The following is a 24864-nucleotide window of genomic DNA, read 5'->3' as shown; positions in this document are numbered from 1 at the left end:
GCTGAATGTACCCCCAGGGCGCCTTAGGCCGGGGCAGGCCGGGCCGCCAAGGGGAGAGCCCGTAGGCCGGCGCCTGTGTCGCCGAGGCACTCCCCTCAAGTTCTTCGAACACAAAGAGTTTTCTACAGAAACATCCGATGCTTCTAGAAATAAGTTGTTCTAACGGAACGGCGGTGATTTTTTTCCAGGTGAATTGCGATTATTCCTTCCCCCCTCGGCGTTAGAAGGGGTGTCCCAGGGCATTTCTCCTGGGTGAGGGCCCCGCAGCCCCCGGCCCCCCCCACCCTGCCTCCCGGGGAGCAGCTCAGGTCCCCCGGCACAAGGCGTTGTAATGGAGATAAAACCACCAGTGCTTGTTTTCACCCCAAGTGTCGCTATTTATAGCTTTGGCGAGTATGCTTGTTGCAGGCTTTTTTTCTTTTTTTTTTGTTTCTGTCAATCTGTCTTGGAGAGGCATCTGGGTGCGACAGAAATAATTTGCTGAGCCTTGGTAGTAGCCGTCTGTGTTTTGAGATGGAGGGGCAGCTCCAAATGTCTGTAACTCTAGCATCAACTCCATAATATTACTCAAAATAGTACGCATTTGAATTGCCCAGATTCCTCTGTTGAGTTGATCGTGCTTTTATGACTACTGCCTTCAGCTCAAATCCCTTGGGCTTTGTTCATTTGTTGTTTTATTTTTAACGGATACTAGAAGAGCATGCACGTGTTATGAGTAATCAACATCAAAGCGCAAAGGCCAGATTCTCCTTAGGATAATCATAATAATTGCATTGATAAGACTACATGCAAGTAATGCGTGGAGCTATATAAATCAGGTTAAAGTACAACCCCTAGTGAGAGTGGTGCTGTATACATTTGGCGATGCCATCAAACCCCCAAGTGTTCATACTTGTATCCAAATATAGTAAAGCCAGTTGCAAATACTGTTTATATTTTAATTAAACCGCAGAAAGTCAAAGAGAATTTCACCATAACTATAGGTAGTAATCTCACCCGCGAATGGTGAGGATATCTATTTATTCAGTGGAAATAAATTTGTTCTATGAGAATGGAATTTTGTATTAAAAGAGATAATTTTTGGCTTACGTTGAGTTACTTTTCTTTCCTTGTGTAGGAAACTTCCTTTTCCTTGTGTACTGGAATCGTTTGGGGATGATTTGCTCTGGAAGGGTTGACGACATTTACCTGTGATATCTAATGCGTGTTCTCATGACGTCTGTTTTGCTCTTTCATTGTGTTGAGCTGAGGCTGAGTGGGTGGCAGCACTACTTTCCACTGCAGGAAACAAAAGTGGTTCCACCATCTCTGATCTGTAGTGGGTGACTTTACGTGCTTCAACTTGGGGTACTCCTAAGCAATAGGGAGTATTAATGATAATTATATCATTATCAGCAGTATTATTGGTAGCATCAATAATATTGGGAAGGAAACAAATAAAGTTAAATGATCTGCCTTTACACTGGAGCTGTTTGATGGGTTACTATCTTAAATAAATACATTTTTTTTAAGCTTATTTCACTATTGTACAACAAGTAGCTGGTATCGACTTCAGCAGTCCAGCTTGTGGCAGTGCTCAGAACCTGGCAGTAAATTTTTCATCACGTGTTTGTTTTATTCTCTTATTGATTATATTGAAATTCTTCCTACAGGTGAAAAGCAAAAAAGGCCAGGTAAGTCCCAGTCATAGCTGATAATGACTGCATACAGGAAAATAGGAAGGATGATCATGGTGCTCAATTATCGGTGCTCTTTCATATTTCCTGGATATTGTCATTGATGTCACTGTCATGTTCTACCTGGGTTAAAAGATTTGTTTGAGACTTGGAAATTGCTTCATGGATCTCTTGGCTGTATCAATAGTGAGAGAAAGATGTTTATTTTTATGGTATGAATAATAATCTGATTTCTGGAAAGCAATCTATCTCTGAACATCTGTCGCAGCTAGCCAGGACTCGTGCTGCTCTAGTTAGGTGAATATTACAGACAGGTCATTTAACGATGAGGTTCAGTGGACATGAGTTAAGCTGTGGTGACTCCTGGGGTGAAACTGTGGTTGGTAACTAACTCCAGATTTTGTCAGAGACCTTTCCAGACAAAGCCACTTTTGAGCATGTCGGCAGAGCAGATCTCGTTTTAAGCTAGAAATGTGCAGTTATGGTCAACTTGTGTTCTCTGCTGTAAACTTGCACAGCCACAGGACAGAAAGGTCTCTACAAAACATCAATATGCAATGCTCTGTGTTTCTAAAACACTAATGTGTGCAAGCAGTAGTTTGTGAGTGCTATGCTACTTCTTTCTTCAAGAACCTACTTCACACAAACTATTCACACGCACATGATGTGATGAATTGGCTTTAGGTATAACAGAAATCTTCATGTGAATAAAGTGTGTAGAATTTGGCCATAAGTTTGGAAGTTCATTGCTTGGCTCCATTACTCAACCAAAGAGTATGACTCCTGGCAATGCTCCAGCCACTTAGGTGTGAACTTGTTCCAGAACTGCACTTCTTCCAAAGGCATTTGCTTTTACAACGTGGATTTATGTACGCTCGGAAATCAGGCTTCTGCGTGTTGTATATTCCTATTTTCTGAGTTTTCCAAGACTTGATTCTAAATCTGACTTCCTTGTAACTGAGCTTTACAGTGGATTTATGTATAGGTTGTACAGCACAACACAGGTTTTTTTCCGTGGGAGAAATGTAGAGAAAATTCACCCAATATGTTGTTTCACAACTTCTTCATATGAACAACTCTTTGTACAAAAAATATACTATTTTTTAATACTTTGTAATGCTGATGTGAGTGGAAATACTTTTTTTTTTTTTTCCCCAATTCTTGAAAACAGTCTGTTTTATTTGGGCAAGTGTAGCTATGCACTTGTTTGAAGCTTGTTCGAGCTAGTGGAAGAAGTGGCATCCGCTTGGAACAAGCCCTTGTGTGGGTAGAGAGAAGAAGCCTAATTCTGCTCCCTTGAAGCCAGAGGTGAAATACCGCATTACTGCTCAGTTTCAGTCAATGGACTTGAATGAAGAGCAGAGTCTGTTCTCAGAAAATTACAACATCTATTAAGTGGATTCAGGTATTTTGAGCCAAGTACTCCACAAGACTATTTCAGAACAAGATGAGTAACAGTATAGAGAAAATGATTTTGCTATCAATTTAGTAATTTTTCTGATTGATCTCATTCAAAAATTAACCAAACCATCTTTAGCGCTTCTCATTTTAAAATAAGAGCATTCGCTTAAAGAGAAATACGAGTGCGTCTCAACAGATTCAAGAAACATGGAAATTTGTCCCAGAGTTTAGACTTAATGTCATAGCTAACTAACTATGCTAATAAAACTTGTTTTATTAACATAATAATTACAAATTCTTTGGAAATACTTTATTAGTATTATCTTTAAAAGCAAGAATATTAACAGGCGCTGATCGCTGTGTTTCATACCTTTTTTTTTTTTTAATGTCTTTTTCTTGATCCTTATAGTTTCCTACTTTTAAAATGCTGTACTGCTATTTTTATTTTTGCTTAGGTTGTTGGAGGAGTTAGGGAGTTACCGATGAAAGCATTAGGTTTGCTACACGTGGTGTTCCCCAGAGGGCTACTGGGGTGAAACTTGTGGGCTGTCTTTGATCACTGTGAAAGTATTTGGAAACACTCCCCTGTGGTGGCCTTTTCTCTGTTAGATTGGTCGATATTGTGGTGGTTTTCAGGATGGTGTCAGATGGCTCATTTTTGTGGAAAAAATGATGGGAGGAGGCTTGAAGGAATGAGGCCCCTGGCATTGCTTTAGGAATCCCCTGTCCCACAGACCTACTGGGGAGTCTCTGGAGAGTGGATGTTGCATCAGTCTTTATATTTTTGAATGCTAAGGATTTTAATCTTAAGTGTGGGGTTATTTTTAGACATTATGGAGATGTATGTGTGTGCAATACTAAGATGTTGGGTGCCTTAAAAAGAGTAGATAATAATAGAGGGCATAGCACAATATAAAATATTAATAAGTCATATGTCATATACTGAATCTTTAATGACCATTTACTTTTTCTAACATCTTTATTTTTCTACTAGAATTTTCTAAATCTCTCAAGAATATCCTGTATATTCTATGAATTCTGAAGAAATATTTGAAGTTAGCCAAGGGTTGAATCTCTCCATATTTGGGAATTCAAACAAATACCACTAACTGTGGAGGAATAGTCCTGTCCATGGCATGTAGCGTGGCAATTTGGCGTGCTGTTGTAGCACTGTGCCAGTAAAAGTGGTTCTCTGTAGCGATGAGGTTTTGCAGTAGGGCTTGAATAATTTCAAGTAGGAGTTCCTGAACTGTGATAAATCATTACTGGACTGGGATATGCCACCTGAGATGTGCTGCTGCTTGTGATGGCACTGCCATCCCTTCTGCTGGTGGTGGGCACCATTGCCAGTGGGGGCTCCTGTAACAGGAATCCTAAACAAACAAACAAACAAAAAAGCAGAATAAAGGCTTGGGAGTCTTCATCCTACAGAGACCGTCTCATCTGAAGTTAATGACTTTCATCAAATGTTAAAGTGGCAATTATGGGAAAACATTTTTTTTATGGGATTATGGGATTTTTTTTTTTTTTCCTGCTTTCCTCAGCTTTACTCTGCTTTCTGGAGACAGTAGCTGGTTTACATGTTAAAGAACTCTAGGAATGTATTTGTTAATATATTTTCAGAGCATACTTGTTTAAAACTAAGTCAGTCTATCACAACAGTAACTTGTCCTAAACTGAGTTTTCTAGAAAGCTACATAAACCTTTGGTTTTGTACTTGGTCTCTAAGTTATTATATGTCTCTCTCTATATATAATGTCCATTATCTGAATCATCCTTCGACTGAAGTCTGTCATTGAACTTTGGCGGCTTTGGCTTTGCAAATCAAGGCCAATTCATGGTTGGGGGTTTTGTTTTATTCTTTGTTTGGTTTGATTTTATTGAGTCTGACTGGAGAGAGGAGAACATTGCAGTGTGAAAATTCTCATCAAACAATACTTTTTAATAGGACTTTCAAATTTAATTCTTTCTCATAATTTCTTTGGAGAATGAAGGAGCTATGCTCAAAAGAGTGTAGGAATTGCTGCTCAGGCTTAGAGTTGAAATGTGTTCACTCCGCTGTGTCCTCTCATTCCTGAGAGTACCCAGGACAGTCTGACTTAAAGGAAGATGTAAGAAATTCCCATTAGTGAGATTACAGGGTCAGATGTGGCCAGCTAACCAGCTCCACCACTAGCTCTCAGCCTGAGCAATCAGGTACGTGGGGTACTGCACCACTGGAGGTACCAGTCCTGCACGCACAGAGAGCAGGGGAGTGCTGGGCACCTAGAAAAATCATATTGTAGTGTTTTGGTGAAAAATTAACTTTAAAAAAAATGGACGACAGTAATGGATGCTGGCCATGTAAAAGCTGGTCTCTGTGTTCTTTAGAAAATTCATCCAGAGTTTTTCTGGTGCTGTTAAACCACCATGCAAGGGCGTATCTGATCGGTCTTCGTCAAATCACTGCTGAAAAAGATGTATCACTAATGCATTCTTCTTAATTAGAGAGCATCGTTTCTTGTGGCATCACTTCTGTTATGTTTTCTTGCAGTGACCCAAAAACCTGGCTGCTTTGGAAAGTGGATAGTATTGGCAAGCCAAGAAATATGGCAAGTAAAGGTATTTTTTAGATCCAGTTTATGCTAGTGTTTTCTTCAAAGAAAGGGCAAGTCATAGCTATTGGCTCCTTGTTCTGCAGCCCTCACTGAGAATAAGTAAAGGCACTGATTAAGGCAAAGTGTCACTCATTGTTCAGTCCATGTTTAATTGTTCCTTTTGGTTTTAAACCAACAAAGAAAGAAATGTGGAAGTATCTATTATATATATATATATATATATATATATATATGTATATATGTATTCATCCTCTGAGCACTGAGGGGCCATGGTACTACAGCAGCAATGCTGATGGAAGGAGAGGCATTGGCATCACTGGGAGGTGGGTGAAATTGTGATGAGTGGGAACAAGGCCAAGCCTAGCAAGGCAAACAGCACCTGAAAGTCAAGCTGGGTTGGACAGTCAGTAACAACATACAATTCTTGTTGAAACCTCTCTTTTAAGAGCAGGTAAACAAATCTCTCACAGAATCCCAGTTTTTCCTGCATTTGGCCCCAAGTTCTCAACCAGCCTCCAGGTTGTTGGCATTCTCAGCGTTGCTTTTTACCTATCTGCATGCACAGATACTTATTTGGCTGACGATAAGTTTTAACACCTTGGTTTTCACATTGACCGCATGCCTGAAATGGAGACCAATTGAAAATATGGTTATCTTTGTTGGGTTTTTCTGTAGAGTGGTGTTTTGCACCTCAAGACTTCATTCTGTAAGATGTATCGACTGGATTGCCTACCTGTAACTCAGCTTTGTAAGCAGCCTCCCGAGGTTAGCCGTGGTGGTATTACATGCCTTGTGCTTTGCCAGCCCCTACAAGCCAGCCAAAGTCTGTTAAAGCCTTCAGAGCACAAAACACTGATAAGATGGATCTCTAACAGGTATGCGTCAGGGATAAAGTGGAGATGTTCCATTTGCAACAACCTAAAATTAGTTGCTGTTCACTCAATAGCAGTAGTAGCTGCCTCCTATGTCGTTACTTCTACTTGGAACGGGGTGGCTAATGTATGGAATGGAAATAGTGACACTGAGTATGTGCAGTATACACATATATACTGTGTGTGTATGTATGTGTGTGTACATGTATATGCTAGCATGGTGAAGTGTGGAAGTCGACTTTTGGGAAGTTCTGGGGGATTCAGGTATATGGCTTGCTTTGGACTGTTACTAAAAATATGGGCTTTTTGGTTACGAAGCTAAAAATAGATACATTAAGACCTACATTCTCAATGTAGGTCAGTGGAGGCACTTCTCAGATGTATTAGCATTTTGGACACTTAATCTTAGCAGCATATTGCATCTCCTAGAACAGGATAGTCGGGGCAGTGCAGGAGAAATTGCTGCGTCTCAAGTCATTCGGAAAGGTTGCCAAGTTTCTCAGGAACCAGAATGGCAGAATAATGAGTATTATATTTAATTCAGGATGGAAAGGCAACCGTGGGGCGTTCAGCAGAGGCAACTCCGATTGTCTTGGCTCCATGGGGGAGGGAGACTCTATAACTATAGTTAGCTAAAAAGAAGCAAGCTGTGTGTCTGCATTTGTGTGTATATATATATTTATATATATATGTATATACAAATCTGTGTATGTGTATATAACACCGTGTGTACATATGTATGTATGTATATGCCTATAATGTAAAATATGTATCTATAGATATGTATACATTTATATAAATTTATATTTCTCTATATAAATATTCATGCAACTATGGGAAAAAACTCCTTTTCCTTAAAACCCAAACAAAAAGCTGCTTCCATTAATACCATATTGGCACAAATGTCTTAAGTTATCTTTTCTTTGTAGAAAGGAGTGTTGCTTAGTGGTTAAGCACAAGCCTGGAAGGTTTTTACTATTCCAGAGGACTCTTGAGTAAGTCATTAGCTGCTCCACAGCTGTTCTAAATTTGTGAAACGAAGTGGTGGCCAAAATGACTCAGGGCTGGTTTGAAAAGCAAAGGAAGGGGGTTGTTGGCTGTTTGTGCTTTGGAAGTCTCTGTTACACTCACAGAGCTGTGATGGTGAAATAGCTACAGCAGTATTCTGGTTGCTGTTAATGTCCCAGCTAATGCCAACTGCTTCTGAACAGAGGGGAAAAAAGATGAATTTCCTGCTTTAGAGTAAGTTATCTGAAATCTGATTACTTTGACTCAGTGATGTATGGATTTTCATTTAGGGTTAAGATGTTAGGCTGTAAATCAAGAATCTTAGCTCAGTGAATGTCTAGTTCAGGATGTGTCTTTTATGTTATAATTGATTTTAAATAATTTCACTTCATCATCAGAGCAAGCTATACCTTAATTCATGATAAGCTCAAAGAATTTCTCGGCTGGAAATTCATTCATATCAGGGTGAATTTTGCACTTGACTTCAGTGGTGTTGAATCAGATCAGAGTGTTTCATTAACCGCTGACATTAAAACAATCTTGTAGTTGTGCAACTATTAACGAAAATTGTAATTTTGTAATAAAAGCGAGCCTAAAAATGACTTACTAGTTATGTATTTTATGACTGTAGCATCTCTCTATCGATAAGACCTTTGTACAGTTGCTGGCTATTGGCAAGGGGTTTTGATTTTGTGTTGCTGGTTGTGATTCTGAGTTTTGCCCCGGCTTTGAGCTGGAACGAGCTCAGCCCCTGGAATAACACACCGTAATATGCTGCAGCTCAAAGGAGAAGCTGCAAAGTAATGATCTCCATCAGCACCCCCTAAGCTGCCTGCCCTGAATGATCGCTGATGGCTGAATCGCCTTGTGTGTTGTACTGGAATAAACGTCGGTCATGGGAACGTGGAGTTGTCGGGACGGTTTTGGTTCCTGTGTGGCAGGGAACTGCACGTGGGGACGGGCACAACGTGCTCAGGGTTGGTGCCGCTGCAGAGAAACGTCTTTCTGCCTCCAACACCGAACGGGCCTACGTTTTCATGGTTATTAGAGCAGTGTGGGTCTGTCATGCTGCCAGTCTGCCATCGTTTGCAAACTGTACCGTGATTAGAAAAGAGAAGGGGGAGAATGGATTATTTATTTCTAAATCCTTCACTTCCTTTAAGTCAGAAGAGAAACAAACATGAAGTAATCACAGAAATCAAATACCCAGTGGCTTAAAACATACAATATTGAGTGGTTTGTTTTTTTTTTTGAGCTTTTCGATTATGCTTTGCTTTATTATTTCATCTGGAGGAAATAAGCACCTTATGGTAAACTGTTTCCCACTCTCTTTTGCATAAATGTTACAGTGAAAGTTTGTGTGATATATAGCTGCCTGTTCAAGAAAATAGGTCATTTCCATACAAATGTCATATTTTAAAGCAGAAAATATGCTGAATTCATATACTATCTTCATGTTAAAGCAATGCTTTTGCTTTTCTGTGATTTCAGCATATTTGTCTGAATGAAGAGACCCAGAAGGGGAGCAGAAAAAAAAAAGATTGTTTTTTAATTAACTCATGCAGGCCTAATGTCAGGCTAACCACTTGAATACAGTGTCTCTGGGGCACACACAGGAACATCATCTTCAAATGTCGAATTTTTTTTCAGCAAGAAGCATTAGAATTTGAGCACAGTGTATCACAAAGCTGAGAGGGCCGCTGCTTTGCTGAGCATCTGGAGACTCGGGGAAATAAGTTTTTTTCTGATGTCACTTGTTAAAGGAGATGCCTAGATGTCCATATCCTCAGGGAAGCAGCCGTTCACACAAGGAGCCCACAAACTGAAGCCAGTAAAGGAATGATGAAGTTTGCAAATCTCATACTCTGTAGCAATCCCTTCCTCGCAGGATGAATTTAATCGATAATGAACCCAGGCTATGAGCACTATTGCTCTAAAGAACCAGTAAACCAGCCCTGCCTTCTATATAGTTGATTTTTTGCCTTGCCACTTTATATTTAGGAAAGGAACAGTGTGGTTTGAGGATCAGACATACAAAATCATGTTGCTGTAGAGAGACATCCAAATGAATTCCATGACCTAAAGCACGTAGGTGCCCAAGGCTCTGCTGGCGTAAATCACTGCTGCTCCATTGCTCTCAGCACCAGCAGTGCTTGTATCCCTGAGCAGGGGAGATGATTTAAAGATGTTTGGTACCTGCTGGTGTAACAGCTTCTCTGGAGAGCTTTCCATGCAGCCATTAGTATTTTGTTAAATGAGTTTAAAATTGAAGAGGAATAAACGCAGCTTCTCAGCTAATGTGAGCTGGCGCCAGGTCAGCGCAGTGCTTGGGCTGCTCGGGGCTGGGGGGGAGCTTGACCCTGTATGTGCCCATCTTCTCCCTTTTCACCCAGCTGGTGATTTTCGTCCCGTGGGAATTGAAAGAACTGAAGCTGTTGCTGTTATGATCTTTGGCAGTGCCTGTATCACTTGGCCTGTGGATGGGCAGTTAACTCACAAGGTCAGGGGTTCCCCACGCTCCTGTCCAACTTCTGCACGAGCTTCTGCGCCCACCTAAAATCTGTTCCTGTCCTCGTGTGTTGAAAAAAATCCCAAAGCAGGCAAATGCAAATTCCCTAAGAAAATCTCCCTTTACTAAATCTGGCTTAAACCGATCCTTAAGTAATTGTTAAGTGAAAAGGACAGTGGCACTCTACTTGAATAGACTATGAATTTACAGGAATTAGGCTTCTACAATTCATGTGAAAACACGAAGTCTCAAAGGCCTGTTCCAATGAATAATTATCTGTTGTAAAGCACTTAATGACTGAGCGGCTTTGGAGCTGGGTACTTATGTTAACAAAAAAGGACCAGGAGAGAAAAAAAAAAACAAAAAACAAAAAACAAAACACAACACAAAAAAACAACCAAAACCACAAACCAAAAAGATGGCATAATATTAGATGTGGCTCTTTGGGATGCGGTGGCTGAGCTTGCAAAACTGCAGGTGTGGTGCTTATAAAGGAAGGCAAGGAGCAGAGGCAGCAGCCGTCAGGGAAGCCGTGGCAGTTTTATGGCCAGGACAGAGATACTCTCGTCATGACTATTGCTGGCTTTTAGATGGGAATGTCTGCTTATTCTTCTGTGGTGTCTCTTCCCAAGTCGCACCCTCTTGCTGCTCAGCCTCTCCCCAGATTTTGCACTGCCTGTCCATGGAGGTCATGTTTGCAGGAGGTGACTAATCCTGGAGAGCAGCAGCCTTTGGTTCGAAACACCATCCTGAATCATCAAAGCCCAGCTCAGCCGGCTAGTTCATGGGTGAGCTGGTGAGAAGTGCTTCCCTGAACAGGGACCTGGAATCTCACTGCTTTATTGCTAAAGATGTAGTAAACTCGTATAAAAGAAAATAGTATAAAAATAAAATACAGATATTTTCCCAATAACAATAATGATAATACATTTTACTAACAAATGAGCCGCTAATGACCACCAGGGTCTCATCTGGAATATGAGAGGCACCCACCAATCTTTCCTCTGACAAAGTCATCATTTTTTTTCCTCTTCCCTCTGTGAATCATTTTGGTACAGACTCATCCTGCTTTAACGAGATGCCTTGTGTTCCCCAAGTAGCATATGAGAAAGGAAAGTGATCTTAAGAGGTTCATGTCTTAAGCAGAGCCAGACATTCCCGGGGAGAGGTCTACCCCACCCAGTAATCGTACCTAGAGCTTTGGGGGATTATGTGGTATCTAAATGTTTAGATATTTAAAATTAATTAGAATTTAAGTGGAACTAAGCTTCTAGTCGCAATTTCCTATCTCCATAGGGAAGACAGCAAAAATTTCCTATCATCTCAAAAATGTTATGAGTAGAATGTGTGTTATTAGATGTCCAGATACTCCATTTAATGGAAGATTACTTATGTGTAAAAATGGAAAAAAGTATGTCACTAGTATTTATTTCTGTAGGAAGGTATTTTAAGAATCATGTAAAAATTAACAAGAAATTAAATTATTATTATCAAAGTAATTATTAACTTATCAAAATACTGAGCTATGATAATAAATCACTAATAACTCTGGATAGTCAGGTGACGCTGTTAGGCCCTGATGGAAAAGGATTAAGTTCTGAACAGTTAAGACAGTGATTTAGTTGCTGAAGACTTTTCATCTGCAAAAAGCTTCCACTGGAAAATGTCTGCTTTTAGTTGGAAAACAAAATCTTCAAACTGATTTTTTTAAATTATTATTTGGTAGCTGAGAAAAAAAAAAAAAAATCTCGACTCCCTGAATGTTGCTGCAAACCAAAATCTTTTCAACATTGTTTTCATCTTAAGAAAATGCATTTTTCAGCTTAAGAAAATTCCTTCTGGAAGGAGAGAAGCTTTCCAAAAACAATACTAATTTAGAAGAAAACATTTTTTTAACAAGACTTTCTGCTAATAGAAGTAGAGCAAGTTTTTTTCCTCTTTTATTACAAGAAAACATGCTAACTTTTATGTGCTTTGGTTCATAAAAAATTTGTTTGTAGGGAAAAATAATATCTTTAATCTTGGTAGTATTACGGAGAAAAAACCACTTGGGCTTGTGAAGGTTTTGGTGTCTGTGCTCAGAAACTTCATTTGTACTAATTTTTCTAATGAAAACATATTCTGTAACTTCAGTAACTGACTACTTTAAGGAAGAGATAAAGGATGGATAATACATAAAGGAATGAAGTATTGAAGGAAGGAATAACAGAAATATTGCTGGCAAAGGGCTTGAAATTCCAAAGCTGGGCTTCCATTGCCAAGAAGTGTGGGCGTAATCAACAGCAGCTTGTGAATGCATAATCCTTCTGAGTGAGTATCAGACAATTTACTCACGTCTGTTATTATATTATTCCAAATGCAAACTACGACTGAGTTCATAATCTTTGTTGCTGTTCACCTTGTCACTACTAAAAGCAATAGTTCTGGCAAAATGAAAGAGTGGGAATAGTAGAACCTTGAGAAAATTGCAGTTACTTTGTTTTTCCAGTCATTGTGCAACACTAAAACCGAAAGTTGTACTATGTGTATCCAAATTAATGAGTAGTAGTAAAGTTAAATGACCAGTCACTGAGAGAGGGGGCAAAAAGTCCAAACATGTTAGTTAGCAGACTAGCATTTACCTGTGTGTGAGCAGGTGTTTGGCTGCTGGGACAGGTTAACACCAGAAATAAGCCTCTTTTTTTTGTTTGTTTGTTTGTTTGACTCTTTTTCCAGACCCTTTTTCCACAGGAAGAGTGTCACTGCAATATCAGGAGAATGGCCTGTGACCTTTGTTTTTTTTTTTTTAATTAGGTTTTATGCAGCATCTATAGTCCTGAATAATATAATGGTTCTTGAAGGAGTGCATACGAACAGATTTTCATCTGTTCATTTGTGCATGAAACATAAAAAGTGCGTGCAGGCTGAAAATCTGCGTGTGCATAGAGCAGGTATGGCAGCATAATATAGCTGTAAAAATGAACACTTGCTGGCAAAGTCAGGGTCTTGGTATGCTCAAATTAGCCACCGCGAAGACAAAGCGTGTGCTGTACGCACTCGCAGGTGTGGGTAAACGTTAAAAGAATGCACACTGTTAAGCTGTTAATGCACTGTATTCCTTTCTTACCTTCATTAATGGCTGATTTTCAGGACCTATAATTAATGTGCTTGGAGTGGGTGGATCTCTTTATGTTTGCCTGTTTCTTTTCACAGCTAAATCAGGCAACTAGAAAAACTCAAAATTACAATTCTCTGCAAAATGTTTTCCACGTTTCCTGGTGCCATGGTGGGCTGGGCGGAGAGAGCCCAAACAAGGAAATGTACTATTGCAGATAAATAGATGTTTTTAAAAAAGCTGCAATCCTGAAACCTTCCGGATGAAAAAGTGCTGGCATTTTAGACTAGTTTCCAATTCCTAGCTTTGAAAATCCTTGTGATAAAGTAAATAAAACTCAAATATTCAGGAAGTCCCAAACTCTAGGGCTCTGCAGCTGATACCCAGTAAGTTTGGTACCTCTCAAGTTGGATATAACCTTCTAGTTCTATAACGTTTAGAACTAACATTTGAAACCGATATTGTGTGAGCATGATAACATTTAAAGGTTTAAAGTATATCGCTTTTCTGTGATGATTCACATGTGAGTGTTGGCATTTGCAGATGATAGGGAGTCAGTGCTCAAGTGTAAATTGGGTGTATGTGTTTATTTACAGGTAAGTAATAGTAAAGGCGATTTTAACTTCAAGTGTATCCTTCTTAAGAGCAGCATCCATTACTGTATGGACCTGTCTACTCTGCTGTCATGAGACCCCCCTGCAGGGCTGGGTCCAGCTCTGGGGCACCAACAGCAGAAGGACACGGACCTGCTGGAGCAGGGCCAGAGGAGGCCATGGAGATGCTGGGGGGGCTGGAGCCCCCCCTGTGAGGACAGGCTGGGAGAGTTGGGGGGTTCAGTTGGAGAAGAGAAGGCTCAGGGGAGACCTTAGAGCGGCCCCCCAGGGCTGAAAGGGGCTGCGGGAAAGGGGGGAGGGACTTGTCATCACAGGGGGAGGGATAGGATGAGGGGGAACGGGTTTAAACTGACAGAGGGGAGATGTAGATGAGATCTAAGGCAGAAATTCTTCCCTGTGAGGGGGGTGAGGCCCTGGCACAGGCTGCCCAGAGAAGCTGTGGCTGCCCCCTCCCTGGAAGGGTTCAAGGCCAGGTTGGACGGGGCTTTGGGCAACCAGAGCTAGGGGAAGGTGGCCCTGCCTGGGGCAGGGGGTGGCACTGGATGGGCTTTGAGGTCCCTTCCAACCCAAACCATCCTGTGAGTTTATAATTCTATTTCAAATAGAATAACTCCCCATTATCCCTCAGAAAAGCAGCAGTATTAATTTTTACAGTGACTGTTTTAAATAACAGTGCATTTTTTAGTAGTCTAAGCTCAAAAAAGCTTAGAAAGCCAATTCATGTGTTCATAGATTCATAGCAGGTATCTATCCAGTTTTTGAATAAATACATGTACCACTCACCATGAAATTAATCCCTTGTCACCATATTTCTCATGTAGAAAATATTCTCAGTGTTTGAAATTGTTGGCTTTTGTGATTGTGCTTGAAGAATATTGCTTCTGATGGAGTATAGATGCTTCTGTTTAGTTTTGTGTGAATATCTTGACATTGTTCATTTAAACAATCTCCCAAACCTCCTGCAGCTGGTTACTGTTCACTGTGGTGGACTCGGACTCAGGTGCTCACTGATTGCTGCGGTGCGTCACTCCTGGGCACAGAATGCATTTGATAGAGGTGTAAATTCACTGGTTATCTTGAAATGAAACTGCTGAGCTTAAGATGCAATCTACATTTGTAAAGTGAAATTTCCATCAGATGAGGAGTGGAGAAAAAAACAGCCGTGCCTGTGATCTGACATACGAGGAAGTCACTGGAAGTTTTTCCATGTTCTCACTGACTTCAGAGGATCAGGCCCCTGCTAAATCAACCACAACATTCATTTAGACATTTCTATCTTTATAGCCTTAGTTTATTACAATGTAAACATCACAAAAATCCTAAAATCTAGTGAATGGAAGTGACAAAAGCATAAATCAGGAGAGAATAGTCTGGCGCTGGGAACAGAAAGCTGGACAGAGGATGACAGTCACTGATTAAACAATATACTGCAGAGCCTAGGCAGACAGACATGAGGTGAGTGGTGAAGACACAGCCCTGTTTGGATGATTTGTTGAATTCTGGAAAAGTGAGATACTGATAAAATGTAGAGTCATTGCAGACAGTAGCTGGGGCTGGTCCAAAGCATGGAAGAGCTCTCTGGGTCGGTCAGGGTCACCTAAATGAGTGCAGCGACTTGATTACAAAATATTTAAAATTGTAATTCAGATTTTGAGGCTAAACAAGTAAGTGTTATATTTTTGTCAGGAGGCAGCATCAAGCTGCCTCAAGGAGAAGTTAGTAATATTTGAAGCCTTTTGAGGTCTCTTCTGCTTGAGTGACTGATGAGCAACTGAAAGCTGAAAGCCAAGTGGTGGCCTGTGCAATGTGGGTGGCTAGTTTAATTTCTAGATCATCAAAAGTCTAGCTCTGAAATCACTAGATGTCTTCATCGCTTCTTATGCAGAGTGGCCCAAATCAGATATTTTTGAAAAATATGAACCAAAGTTTGTATTCCTTTTTTTGAGTAAACACTCTAGAAAAAACTTTTATAATTGGAACTGAAAAGAACAAGTACTCCTACTGTAATTCTTGAGTAGAAAAGTGAGAGCCAAGTGTGGGCTCTTAAAGACTATTCTCTCTTGTATGCAATTATTAAAAAAAAAAAAAAGTAGTGTTTACTGTCTACTTTAGAACCCTCACAGTAGCCTGGATGTGCGTGTAGCAGAGCAGTAAGAGAAGATTGTAGTTTATTGTGTTTGGGAGAGAGAATACATCCAAAATCTTCAAGCAAGCTTTTCAGAGGAGGCTATCAATTCCTTTTTGGCATCAATAACAAGTTGTTTTTTGAAGAAAAAATGTTTAGTTTGAGAAAAGTACTAAAGTGGAATAAACACAGGCACAGGAAGGGCAGGAAAAGAGAAACTACTACTAGACAGAGTAGTTCTGAAAAAAATGCATTAATTTCTGTTAATTTTATGGGGTTTTTAAACTCAGAAGAGATGTATATCTTCAGTAATGAGTCTGGCTCATGGCCTCATTTTGGAGGATTGCAGAGAAAATAAAAAATATATTGATGTGCATAGATCAGATTTGATACCTGTAGGTTATTGACACATGCTTTGCAAAGAAGGCTGAAGTAATAAGCCAACAACATAAAACTAAGATCAGAAGCCAAGATTTTTAAATAGAACTATGTGGTTTTTTTTTTTTTTTGGGGGGGGGGATGACTAGGTTTTTTTTCTGGATAACTTGGTACACATTTCTGTTTCTCCATCTTCTAAAGATCTTGTGAAATGGGACATATCATTACAAGTTATTACAGTCAGTTTTGAAAACCACGGTCAGAAGTTATATATAATTTTGTCATGTATTATGGCTGAAATCTGGATGACTGGGGCTGGGTGTATTAAGGAGAGGTGTTACTTGTAGAAGATCGTATTCCTTTCTTGGTGAATGGTGTTACCAGAATAGCAAGTGTAGACAACATCAAAAATTGCTGCAATGTTTTTTCTGTAATTACAAAAAAAAAAAAAAAAAAAAAAAAAAAAAAAAAAGACGAGTGCTTGCTGCTGAGCTGGTTAAGCAAAGCAAGGAGCTGGCAACTGGGACTCCTGCCTTCCTCCCAACCCTTGATACTGATTTGCTGTTTGGATTTAGATAAATCTTTTAATATTGCGCTTGTAGCTTACCTCTCTGTAGAACACTTATCTTCGTGCCATGGAGGCATGGTGGAAATATACAGTGCTGCTGTCTGTGTTGAGAAATATTTATAATATATTACAGACCCAGTTCAGTGTTTGCAGTGAAATCCCCAAATGCACAAACTCTGGAGTTGTTGTGCACTTGCTGAAAGGTTAGCACTGGGGAAGATCTGGGCAATACCTTTCTCAAGTACTGATAAATATTGTAAGCGGCACTGGAGAAGTCCCATACAGGTATTTTCACTTTCAGCTGACCTTTTAAACACATCTGGTGTGGCATGGGAAATAAATAGTACCATTGCTAGGTACTGGCACAGCTCTATAAAGAGGAGATTCCCAATGGGCCGGAAAATATCAGAAACTGAAGGATCAGCCCTTGACTTTCCATAGGTTCATGCAAGTGTAATTTAAAGCAGAATTTACCTACAGTGCTTTTCTGAAATTAAAAAGTAGCATTTCTGATGTAAGTGTGAAAATGGATTCCTGTGGTTGCTACAGTTCAGGCACCTGATGAGGCTCTTTGCTATGGTAGATGCCTTGTGGAGAGAAAGAATTTCATCCTGGGGTGATTGGTATCCCACATACCTCCATACACAAGTACACCCTAAAAGAAAAAGACCTGGCTCTTGCTTAGTGCTTCTGTTTGGGTTTCAGCTAGAGAGAATGCTGAGGCCAGGCTCTGAATCTAGTGAAAAATTGCCCTGGATGGAGACACTGTTCATATTTAGCAGTGTGTGAGATATGTCCACGTTTTCATTGGATTAACCGGCTTGGATTACCTCGAGCTGCTTCTGAGTAGCTTTGATGAAGTAAAGACCAGCTATTATTTTATCTAGACAGAGCTCTTAGAATTTATTGCAACAGAATTATCAAAACAATTTTATTATAGTATTTTACCTTAAGTGTCTTTTTAGCAATAGCAAGTTTGGAATCTGGAAAAAAAACCTGTGAACCCTGGTCCCCTGTCCTTGATGTAGCTTCTTATCAGTGCACCTCATTGCCAGTAGCCTCAGCATCCTCGGTATAACCTTAGCCCGCTGTCCTGTTTATTATGACACTACATATTTCACATTAAACGTTATTTACTGTAACTGCACGTAGGTGACAAACAGCGTTATTGGGAACTGTCCTTTCCATGCCTTATGTCATGCAGATCACATTTATGACTCAAAACACACGTAATGTAGATTCATAAATTATATAAAAACCAACAGAAAGTAATGAGAGACGTGTCATCTTTAGTTTCTCATTTCAGAGGCAGCAGTAAAGAATGGAAGATTTATTTACTATCCCAGCCCCTGGCTATCTTGTAGTCTATAGCTCATCACTTTGCTCTAAGCTTGCAAATAGGAATAAAGATGTTTTGCAAGAATGAAAACATTAAGACAGCAGCTTGGCCCAAGCTGGGTGAGGTACTTGAATTTTGGAGAGTTAGGTCTCAGTCTACATCAGCCACTTGGGAAAATCCTGTAGCTTCTTCATGTGTCCCTCTTCTCATCTATAGAACGCTGTTATTTTTTTTAAAAAAAAACCCCACAAATCAGCATATGGGAAGCATATCATAAAAGCTGGGAATTAGTCACATCTGCTCTAAAGGGGACATGCTGGTCTCCAAGAGCCAGATAAATACTGTGGTCCTGAGTTCTGCCAAAGAGCAGAGGTGCAGAAATGGGGAGTGGGAAGGGAGAAGCTCAAGTGGGGATCGGTGACACCGTGGCCACGGCAGGTCTGCAGCAATGCTGGGAAATGTCCACTCATAAAGACAGTGAGAAAGAGAAAGGGGGGTTCTGCTCAAAACAGTGAGAAGAAATTGAAAAGTGAAGAATGTTTTGGATCTGATTAATAACTTAGCCTGTCTTTAGGGGTTTGAAATAATGTCTGCGTTGTGTCCAAGTGCAGAAATCGGAGGTAAATCCCTGTTCTTCAGCCTAATTAAATCAATGTGAAAATGATTCCCTCCCACCTTAGGTGAAATTTGTCTTTGGGCCAGCGTTTCTGCATTGGCTTTCCACCCCTGAGATACCCTGTGGGATATATTTGTGGAGCAACAGTATGTTCTCCAGGTGCCAAAGAGAAGGGCAAGGGCTAGTGCAAGCACCTGCAGGGCTGAGGGAGGGGGCAGCGTGGCTGGCAGGCCACGTGGCTGAGCCTGCAGACCCACGCCGAGGCCTGGAGGTGCTGCCACGGATGATCTTCTTTGTGCCAGTCTCTTAGAAACTATGTGGATGTCTTGGCCAGATTGAACAGGTTACATCCCTCTAAGTCAAGGCAAATACATGTCTGCAGGGAATACTGATAAAGCTGCATGCAACATGCATGTTTGGAGGCTAAGTTTGGAGTCCTCGGTTACTGTGAATGTCATCTTGCATCATCAGTAAACACTGAAGGAAATTAGGCTCGAAGGTATTATGGATAATCATGTTTTATGTTAAATATTCTGTGCAAGCGAATTTGAACCAAAGATTGCAGAGTAGTCCTTAAAAAGAGGAACAAATATGTGATGCGTTTCCTTCTTTTGTGTTTATTTGAGAAACAATAACCACTTAACGGTAGGGTTACAAGCAGAAGGACATTATTTGGATTATATTTTTTTCTAGCAATGGTCTTTTGATGGTTCCTCGCATGATTTTTCTGTGGGCACATCCCTATGGACATACAAAGCCCCAGCAAAGTGATGTCTGGCTACTGCATAGCAATTTGTAGAGATGGGGTTGTAAGAAGAGTCCTTTGAATGAAATAAGTTTCTTTACAGCCAGTAAAACAGTTTGCAATATTCAGAAAAAATCACTGAAATGATTTCCTGGTGGACTCGCTTACCATTTTATCATAATGTGCCAGATTGTGCATGTTACTGATGAAAAAGTAAAATTTCACAAAGTTATATAGGCAAAAAATGCTCAGAATCGCTAGCTGTGTTTTTAAAGCTTGCAATCCTAAAGGTCAGGTTTCAGTTGGTTTTGTCTCTTTTGTAATAGTATTTAGTATTATTCAATAGAATTTCCCATCTGCAGGGTTGGAAAACCTCAGTAGATGATGTGGATTTGTGTGTGATCGGCATTTCCAATGAGGGTAACTAAGCAATCAGAGAGACTAAAAGACCGATGCTGTATTGATCATGAAGGTTATACTTCAGTGACTAGAATAAAGAATGTACTGTAATGCAAAACATGTATTGAACAGAAAAATACATAGTCGTATACAAAATAGAGAAGAAAAAAACAAACTTGAGTTCATGCAAAGTTTACACATTTGTTAATTTTTTTTTATCTCAGTTTATAGTAATAATTTGAGAGAACTTGATTGGGTGAAAATCCAGAATATTAAAGTTGTCAATAAAATATTGTTCATATCAAACCTACAGAGTACTTTTGGAGCATTTGGATGCTCTAAGTAACTGTGTACAAGTTGTTGGATGTCATAGTTTCTTGCATTATTAATAAAAGTAGTAGCTTTGCATCATCCCAATTCTAATTATTTCTCTAAATATCTCCAGGAAACAGAAGCATAAAATAGCAAGCATTTAAAAATACTGGGTAAGCATCTTTTGGAGCATACGCCTATAAAATGAGTCATGCTTATGTTTACAGTTTTATATTGATTTTCAAATCATAAAATAAGTAGAAGTTACAAAATGGCCAAATCAAGGCTGTTACTCTGAGGTCACGATTATGAGTCAGTAGCGTCTTGCTACATGAGAATCTCCACTAGTATCAGTGGATAAATCTTGTGCTTGTTTGTCGATGGACTTCTGAGACTAAACTTAAAAATATGTAAAGACCACGTGATATTTCAGGAAAAGAAACCACACAGCCCCCAGACCGTTTCAGCAGCACTGAAGCAGCTTTCAATCAAATAAAAAGTTAGTAAGCTCTCAAATATCACTCATTTTTAAAGTGAACTATGTATAAAAAAAACCTAACAATTTTATTATATATATATATATAAAACTATAAATATATATATTTATACTGCAATCATTTTGCAGATGTCCTCAGGACTTCAAAATATCTGTGGGTCTTGAACTCTTCTCCAGAAAGATCAAAAGGTGTTAAAAATATAATCTGGCTCAGAGTAACCACAGAGACCCAAATTCCGCTCGTTGTTATAAGATTTGTCACTGTTTCATGAAGTCCCTGACTGGGCATTTTGTGTAATTAAAGGAACTACTATATAGTACTGATTGAGTCCTATGTTATCATCTTCAGGACCACACTGCGGACTCTACTTTCCTTAAAGTGCGGTACTTGTGGTAGTTTATTTTTTGTTAATTTTTTTTGTTAAATATCATAATAGGAGAGTAAAACCACAAAGAAGTCTTTGAATTTTGTGTAAATATCACACAAGCACAAAACCGAATGGAAATGAGATTCTAAAGTACAAACATCAAATATTTCACTCAGTAAAACACTCCAGTCATGGAAAATTTGTGCAAGTACAGATGCATATGGGGCTTTTTCATTTGCAGTGATAACTATTCGGGTATCCCAAAAACGCACAAGGAAGCACCGAGCTAAAAGATTTCTATAGTTCCCTGGCCACAACTTCAAACTGAAATCAGATTCTGGACAGGGAACTGTAAAACATCAAGATGGGCAATGAAATTCTCCAAAAATGAAATCTCCAGTGTCTCAGTCAGGGTTGCTGTTGTCTGAAGGGCTTCCTGGCTTTATATAGCTTTTGTTGAAAGTAGGTCTGCTGTGTAGGAAGGAGACCTGGTAGAGGTCCTTCTGACTTTGGGCAGGAACTGACTGGTTCTTCCAAGACTCATGTTGCAAACATTTCAGTATGTTTCTTCTCTTTCCGTTCTAATCAGAAGACGGGATATATGTTTGAAAAGGAAGTAGCAACCTAATCCTCTTTGAACAGGCAATTTTTTTTTTTACTAATACTAGATCCAACCATATGTATTTTGTATCAATTAATTTATTCATTCTGGCAGGGGCAAACATCCCTAATAGGTATTGAAGAGCTATGATAATTAACAAAATAGATCTCCAGCAATTTTGTCAACTAAACTGCATATTCTTTTCTGAACAGTAAAAGTGTATACCTGAAATTTGGAATGAGCTCATCAGTTATAGCAATAGCTGACCAAACGGTGACTTATTAAACCAACAGAAATAACTCTCTAAAAGCTTAGGCAATAGAGTGTGTTTATCTGTTTGCATCTGCTGTTTTTCTATATTTTCAAATCCTTGAAATTCTAACTGAGAAGCAGACTTGATGTTCCTCCAAGTCTCTCAGCAAAGCTTAGTTACTCATCTTGCTACCAACAGCACCTCCTTCAAGGGAGGAAAAGGGATCCTGTTGCAAACCTCATGCACAAGCCAGCAGGGTAAGGAAACTCTGCTTTCTCCAGCAGTTGCTGCAATGCTACGAGACCTTCTGGGAGAGCCAGGAAAATGTAGCTCCTGCACATCGTGACAACAACCATCCTCGAGGAAGTTCTGCGAGCTCTGAGATAGGACAAACAATATTCTTCAATCAACCAGTCCTCATCAAGAAGCAGAGACCCAATTCAAAGACAGAGTTAACAACAGAAAGGCAGGTACAGACCTCAAGGATGACAGTCCTATCCCACTCTACATGGATGACCATGATTGCTTAGGCCAGACTACAACAACTTTAAGAGCAAGATAAAATAATAATTTCAATATCTGCAAGGCTTATTTGCAACGTTATTTGTGCTTCAAACCAGTATGAGCTTTCGTGCCGCTGCATGTCTGTCAGATGAACCAGTAACAGAGCTTTGGGCCTGTAAACTCCAAGTCATCCCCTTGCTGCTGCCAGGAAAGAATGACAGGAAAACACACATAAAGTTTATTTTTCCAGAGCTTGAACTCATTGACAACAACCTGAAAAGCATCTGTGGCCACACAGTCCTGGATTAAGTGCACATAAAAGACCAAACCCTACCAAGAGATTACAACTGTATGAGCTGAAACTATGAGTTGGGCCAAAGGGAATGCCCATGTAGCAGAAAAGCAACTGAGAGTTGCTGAGGAGAAGGTTGGTTGCTGTCTCCTGGATGCCGTTTCACATGAGAAAAAAGAAGAGATAGTTTTTGTCCCATGATCCTAGTGATTCTCCAGATCGGCTGTTGGTACATGCCAGGTAAATTCAAGAAATGCGTATGGGTCAGGCATGCTCTCTCTCCTCTCTGACAGTGCAATTAACCAGATTTTAATTTCACTCTTGGGGTAGGATTTAATTTAGAAAATAGAAAAAAAGTGTCTGTGTTAGTCTTTAGATAGGAAAAATGAGATGTTAAGAACCAGTGGTTCATTGTCTAAAAATAACTTGCAGTTACACAATGTTTTCCACTTTCAGAGCAATATTCATGTTAATTCGACACTCTTTTGGAGTTTAAATTTGGTTTAGGATTGGTCAAAAAGTTGTTCTGGTTCTTTCTCTCTGTGACTAGAGTAGTTGGCCTTTGTCAAATTCCTCCTGTCCAAATACCTACCTCGTCAGAGTCATTTGGTGCTAACTGATGCCTTTTGGCAGGGATCACATAGGCTGAAGGTGGAAACAGCACCTGAACTGTCCCTGCATTTTCAAACCAGCTTTCCCAAGACAGAGTTCAGGCCTCTGGTCCCTCTGCTGTGCTTTGTCACATGCAGATGCCAAATCTCAGCCTGCTGTGCTACTGCAAAATAGCAATGATTAATTTTATTTTTTTCTCTGTCTGTTTCATTAAAGTAGTTTCAAGAAAAACAAATGACTATGCAATGTTTTAAAATGTTATCGTTTCCCTTCGATTTGGTTGTGCGTTCACTCCAGCAGCCACAGCGTTTCAGGAGGGGTGCTGGCAGGACGAGCTACAAGCGTGTTTTCTCCAAGTGCCATGCACATTGTGGGGTTTCAGCTGAGCAAGCCACCAGGAAATGCAATGTGCTGACTTCACCTCACTCTGAGGAAGCCAATTTTTCACTTGCTGCTTTTACTGTGGAAGGAAGAAAGGGACGAGCAAGCAGCAACTAAAGAAAAGATCCATCAATGTCGCCAGTTCAGGGCCAGGTCACTCCACTCCAGAGCAAGAACCGTGCCTGCAGGTGTGATACTACAAAGTGTGGCTGCTCCCTGGGTGTGTGAAAAGCAGCTTTCTGAAAGCTGTTAGACACCTGAAAACTCCAATACGAATCGTGAGAGCTGAAGGTATGAGAAATGTCTGAATCCTTACCTGGAACAAACAGCAAATCTGAAGACAAGGCTAAGCCCTCTTTGTGCAAGAGGCAGGGATGATGACAGGGAGGAGGTTAGTGACATGTCTCATTTAGTCTAGCGTCACACCAGAATGTTTCTGACACCAGGTTGTTTCTGTACAGACTAAGCTGCAGCAGTAAGCCATTGGCTGTAGAAAGGAGCGACAGCAGCGCTGAAAATCAGAAGCCTCGTGCAGTATCAGGAATACCGCGCGTGAGCAAGGGCACCAGGGACTCGTGGCATCACAGGTGACAGGAGCTGCCTACCTTGTCATCTTTCTAGGAATAGGGGATATATAAGCACAGGTCACCAGAGTGCCTCACAAATAATCTCATTTGCGATTATATTGACAGCCTCTGGGGGCTGCAGCTTCTGGTTCCTGCCTTGCGAAACAAGTCAGGAATTACAAGTGAATGGAATAATTTTTTTCTCTCAATAGTCTTTTCAAATATCAATTTAGTAAATAACTAAGATGAAATATTAAATATTTCCTTGTCCTTTCTCCTGTTTCTTGTTTAAAGAAAACACTTTAGAGGTAAAAGTTATCTAGTATAATTGACTTGATATTTTTTCTTTTTTTAATCTTTCTTTCACAATTTGTTTTTTTTTTTTTTTTTTTTTTTTAATCCTCACTGCTTTCTTCACCTTATTTCATGGCTACCCATATCCCTTAGGGATTTGGAAAGCATCTCTACATCTTCCTCCCCATTAACTTGATAGCAAATCATGTGGATGTGCTTAAGCCTCTGTAGGTGCTGGATGTGG

This window comes from Athene cunicularia, assembly GCF_003259725.1.
Source record: "Athene cunicularia isolate RWA chromosome 9 unlocalized genomic scaffold, athCun1 chr9_part1, whole genome shotgun sequence".
Lineage (NCBI taxonomy): Eukaryota > Metazoa > Chordata > Aves > Strigiformes > Strigidae > Athene > Athene cunicularia.
The sequence above is the reverse complement of the archived record's forward strand: the minus strand, read 5'-3'. Positions refer to the sequence as shown.